The following is a 6,000-nucleotide window of genomic DNA, read 5'->3' as shown; positions in this document are numbered from 1 at the left end:
TTTACGACAGTCATTTCTAATTTTCGGGGCAATGCCACAAATAGAGATTAGTCTCCCCATTTACTGGGGAAGGAAACAAGGTCTGGAGAGACTGAGACAGGCTGGAGGGAAATTACAAAGGCAGGACCCACACCCTGGCTTGTCCACGCTGCCCAATTTAAGAAATGAACTTTCAGGGAATTCCCCGGTGGTCCAGTGGTTAGGACTCTTTCACTGCTGGAGACCTGGGTTCGATCCCTGGTCGGGGAACTAAGATCCTGCAAACTGCACAGCAGAGCTGGAAAAAAACAAAAACACACAAACAAAAAAAACCCCCAAGCCCCCAAAACACAACAAGAACAAACAAAACAACAACTTTCAGATCACCCTAAGGGTGGAAAATAGATGAAAACGTTCTTGTTCTTCCCTGGGCTTAACTCTCGTTCTGTTTCTCAGGAGTTTTATTCCTTCTCTCCTGGTGTCTGTATTTCTTCCCCTACACTTATCACCCCTTCCCCTCCCTCTCCCTCCTATTTTTCTTCTTCCGCCTTTGCTTATTTCTGCTCTTGTCTGCTCTCTTTGCTTTTCCCTCTTTCCCCCATTTAGGTGCCTCATCTCAGTCTCTGTAACCAGACCAGAGCCAAGTCATTTGTTTATTTGGGAGTCGGAGCTGAGAAAAGAAGTCAAAATCTCTCCACACATTAAAACCAAGAAAGGGACATTTTATATTCCCTTTCATGGTCAAAAGATGGTCCTTTCTTTTTTCCCCTTCGCAGAATCCATTTAGGTGTTTATAGACCAGTTAACTGAACAATGACTGTCCTTTGCTTTTCTCTCTGTGACAATTAACATTCTTAATTGCCTCGCTCTCACTGGCTCACTTTTTGCGTGTTGGGCAGAGTTCTCTGAAAAGTTTATTTTCAATTATAATTTATATTGCAATGACAGATAGATATTTATGACAGTAAACTTTCCTGTGTGCTGGGCTTTTAGCTCTTAAAGGTTTGTTATAATAAAGAACGCTCGTGGCAAATGGACAGAAGCGCCTCCTCGGTGATATTTTTTTAAAGACAAGTTCAGAATAGGTATTTTTTGGAAGGGGGAGGCAGGATGTGTGTCTGGTAGGTAATCAAAAAAAGAAAGAAGAAAAAGCAAGAGAAAACTTTTAGTAAAGGTTGCAGGGCCCAGTGCAGAAATGTTTAAAGAATGAATCACAACTGCTACAAAAGGGAATGCAGTGGAAAGCGTTTTTAGCAGAAAAATTGTTCAATCAATTGAACCTTCAACTTGTTTTTGAAAATCTATACATTTCTCCGGTCCAGTTACGAAATATGTGAATGTCCCGATAAGCATGTTTATGGTTTTACCCTTTTAGCTTGATCACTCACGTTACCCAGGCTCATGTCTTGCACAAGAGCCCACAAAGGAATAAGAGAGTAGTTTCAAAAGCTCTTGAAGGGTTGTGAATTTGTGAAACACCAACATTCATTGCAGAAAGACTCAGAACACGAGGTCTTAAGAAAAGAAATCCAAAATTTGGACAGAGCTGTGTGAACAGAAAGTTCATGGACTTTATTCTCTACAATAAAGACAACTCAAATATATAACAGGGATTGGTTAACTAGATTAAAGATTCATCCACGAGCGAAAAAAATTACATGATAAAACACATTAACAAAGATTTGTTTTTAGTGAGGTAGAAAAGGCTGATGATATCCTGTTGAAGTGAAAGAAACAGAATGCCAAGATGTATTTTCAAATGGATCTCAACTCTGTGATAGTTATGATATTCATGGAAGAAAGATCAGAAGAAAATTCACTCAAATGTTATCTTTCTCTCATCTGCAGAAGAAGCAGAAAAATTACTCAAATCATCCCAACGAGTGAATATAAGATTGTATAATCTTTGAGAGAAAAGGCCAGTATGCAGGGCTTTGATTTAGTCGGGGGAGGTTAGGAAGGTTCCCCTGGAGAAGCCAAGGGGATTTTTTTTTAATTGAAGTATAGCTGATGTACAATATTATTATACAAGTTACAGGTGTACAATGTAGGGCTTCACAATTTTTAAATGTTATACTCCATTTATAGTTATTATAAAATATTGACTGTATTCCCTGTGTTGTACGGTATGTCCTTGTAGCTTTGTAAAAATAATTTTATTGGAGTATAGCTGATTTACAATCCTTGTAGCTTATTTTATACATAATAGTTTGTACCTCTTAATGCCTACCCCTTTATTGCCCGTACCCGCTTCCCTTTCCCCACTGGTAACCGCTAGTTGGTTCTCCATAGAAAATAAGAGGACTTTTAAAAATTTTATTTATTTATTTTTGGCTGCGTTGAGTCTTCGTTGCTGCGCACATGCTTTCTCTAGTTTCTGCGAGTGGGGGCTACTCTTCCTTGCGGTGCGTGGGCTTCTCATTGCAGTGGCTTCTCCTGTTGTGGAGCACTGGCTCTAGGTGCACGGGCTCAGTAGTTGTGGCTCGCAGGCTCAGTAGTTGTGACGCACGGGCTTAGTTGCTCCGTGGCATGTGGGATCTTCCCAGACCAGGGATCGAACCCGTGTCCCCTGCACTGGCAGGCGGATTCTTTTTTTAAATTTATTTGTTTTATTTATTTATTTTTGGCTGCATTGGATCTTCATTGTGGTGAGTGGGCTTCTCATTGCGGTGGCTTCTCTTGTTGTGGAGCACAGGCTGTAGGCACGTGGGCTTCCGCAGTTGTGGCTCAGAGGCTCTAGAGTTCAGGCTCAGTAGTTGTGGCATACGGGCTTAGTTGCTCCGGACATGTGGGATCTCCCCGGACCAGGGCTCGAACCCGTGTCCCCTGTACTGGCAGGCGGATTCTTAACCCCTGCGCCACCAGGGCAGCCCTGGCAGGCGGATTCTTAACAACTGTGCCACCAGGGGAGTCCAGATAAGAGGATTTGATTGTGATTTAATACCTAGTTTTATTAGAAAGTGTTTTACTATTGGGAAAAAAGAAAGGATTAGGTACTTGCTAATATGGCCTTGAAATCATGTTACCTATAGACCTGGTTTCTCAACTTCGGCACTACTGACATTTTGGGTCAGATAGTTCTTTGTTGCCGGGGCTGCCCTGGGCTATTGCAGGGTATTAGCATGATCCTGGCCTCTGCCTCGTATATAACTAGCACTCTTGTGTTGCCAAATGTCCCCAGCTGGGGGAGGAGGTAAGATTGCCCCCCACTGAGAACCACTGCCATGGGCTCAGAGAGCCAACCTCTGCAGCATGTGAGTGCTCCAGACTGACCTAAAGACCCGCATGCATGGTCCACAGTGAGCCCAGCAAGGGACTGAGGGACGAGAAAACCCAGTCGGGTCAACTCTGTTATTCCTGGTCCATCTCCTCTTCAACTGAAGAAACTGCAGGAGAAATTCTCATTTCTGGAAATTCATTCCTGTTTTAATGAACTTGCTGGAATAGTTTTTTTTTTCTCTTTTTGAGTACACAGTTGTGGGCTTCAACGTATCAGGGGATATATTAACCGGCAAGACTAATTGGAGCTAGAAATTGTTCAGTACCAATTTGGGAGTGATAAAATGGCAACAAGCAGAGAGATATCAAAACGAGGAGGCGGGGGCTTCTCTGGTGGCGCCGTGGTTGAGAGTCCGCCCGCCGATGGAGGGGACGCGGGTTCGTGCCCCGGTCCGGGAAGATCCCACATGTTGCGGAGCGGCTGGGTCCGTGAGCCATGGCCGCTGAGCCTGCGCGTCCGGAGCCTGTGCTCTGCAACGGGAGAGGCCACAGCAGTGAGAGGCCCGCGTACCGCAAAAAACAAAAAAAACAAAAAAAAGCACGAGGAGGCGGTATCATCAGTTAAGTGGTGATGATTGCAGTTAGCCAGACTTTGCAATTATAAATCATCCCAGTAGAAGGGCTCTGGGCCAGGACACTCAGAAAAGTGGACGTTTGGCCCCATAAGAAAGCACTCCCAGTGAATTGCAAGCATGATTTCTGAAGCAATTTTAGCTCAACTTCTAATCTCTAGATTTGAGCAGCTGTTTCCAGACATATAAAGCCTTCTTTTCGAGGCAGGCAGATATCAAATCGATGAGTCCATAGCCTCCAGGAGGTCGGGCCATGTTGAGAAAAAAGCCACTCTTTATACTTCCCGAATCCAAACCGTGTATTTCCCAAATTAAAGCAGCAGCGGTTACCACATTGGTCCACTTGACCATTTCCTGGCATGAATACTTAGAGACCCAAAGGGGCAATACTTTTGCAGTGGCAGAACATGATTTATGGACACCAGCCTTGCCATTTCAGTTTTTTCAAGCTTAAGATGCTAGGAATCCCACATAGGAAAAAAACCACACATGTAATTATGGCTCTTTCAAGTATAGGGACAACCAAATATCTAATTGCCTTTTTTTTTTTTGGCTGCGTGGCTTGCGGGATCTTAGGCTCCCGACCAGGGATTGAACCTGGGCCCTGGTAGTGAAAGCTGCGAGTCCTAACCACTGGACCACCAGGGAACTCCCCCTAATTGCCTTCTTTTTTTTTTTTTTTTAACATTTTTATTGGAGTATAATTGCTTTACAATGGTGCGTTAGTTTCTGCTCTATAACAAAGTGAATCAGTTATACATATACATATATCCCCATATCTCTTCCCTCTTGCGTCTCCCTCCCTCCCACCCTCACTATCCTACCCCTCTAGGTGGTCACAAAGCACCGAGCTGATCTTCTTGTGCTATGCAGCTGCTTCCCACTAGCTATCTATTTTACATTTGGTAGCGTATATATGTCCATGCCACTCTCCCACTTCGTCCCAGCTTCGTCCCTTCCCCCTCCCCGTGTCGTGTCCTCAAGTCCATTCTCTAGTAGGTCTGCGTCTTCCCATCTTGCCCCAGGTTCTTCATGACCATTTTTTTTTTTTAGATTCCATATATCTGTGGTAGCATACAGTATTTGTTTTTCTCTTTCTGACTTACTTCCCTCTGTATGACAGACCCTAGGTCCATCCGCCTCACTACAAATAACTCAATTTCGTTTCTTTTTATGGCTAAGTAATATTCCATTGTATATATGTGCCACATCTTCTTTATCCATTCATCTGTTGATGGACACTTAGGTTGCTTCCATGCCCTGGCTATTGTAAATAGAGCTGCAATGAACATTGTGGTACATGACTCTTTTTGAATTATGGTTTTCTCGGGGTATATGCCCAGTAGTGGGATTGCTGGGTCGTATGGTAGTTCTATTTTTAGTTTTTTAAGGAACCTCCATACTGTTCTCCCTAGTGGCTGTATCCATTTACATTCTCACCAACAGTGTAGGAGGGTTCCCTTTTCTCCACACCCTCTCCAGAATTTATTATTTGTAGACTTTTTGATGAAGGCTCTCCTGACCAAAAACAACTTCATTAGATATGCTGTACATATCATAAAATTCACCCATTATAAGTGTACATTTCAGTGATTTTTAATAAATGTATATAGTTAGGCAACCATCAGTTTGTAATTGCCTTTTTTCCCCAATTGTGGTAAAATACACATAACATAAAATTTTGCATTTAACCATCTTTAAGTGAAGTCTTCAGTGGTATGAAGAGCGTTCGCATGACTGTGCGATCTCCAGAGCTCCTTCCATTTTGCAAAACTGAAACTCCACCCACTGAACAGTAACTCCCCGTTTCCCCCTGCACCCAGCCCCTGGCAATCACCCCTCTAATTTCTACCTCCATGAATCTGGCTTCTCTGGGTGCCTCATAGAAGCGGAATCACACAGCAGTTGTCTTTCTTGTGACTGGCTTATTTCCCTTAGCACGATGTCTTCCAGGTTCATCCAGGCTGTAGCAAGTCAGAGTTTCTTTCATTTAAAAAAAAAATATTTATTTATTTGGTTGCACCAGGTCTTAGCTGTGGCTCGCTGACTCCTTACCTGAGGCATGTGAATTCTTCGTTGCAGCATGTCTGTGGGATCTAGTTCCCTGACCAGGGATCGAACTCGGGCCCCCTGCCTTGGGGGGGGCGTGGAGTCTTAACCACTGCATCAC

This window comes from Pseudorca crassidens, chromosome 15, assembly GCF_039906515.1.
Source record: "Pseudorca crassidens isolate mPseCra1 chromosome 15, mPseCra1.hap1, whole genome shotgun sequence".
Lineage (NCBI taxonomy): Eukaryota > Metazoa > Chordata > Mammalia > Artiodactyla > Delphinidae > Pseudorca > Pseudorca crassidens.
The sequence above is the reverse complement of the archived record's forward strand: the minus strand, read 5'-3'. Positions refer to the sequence as shown.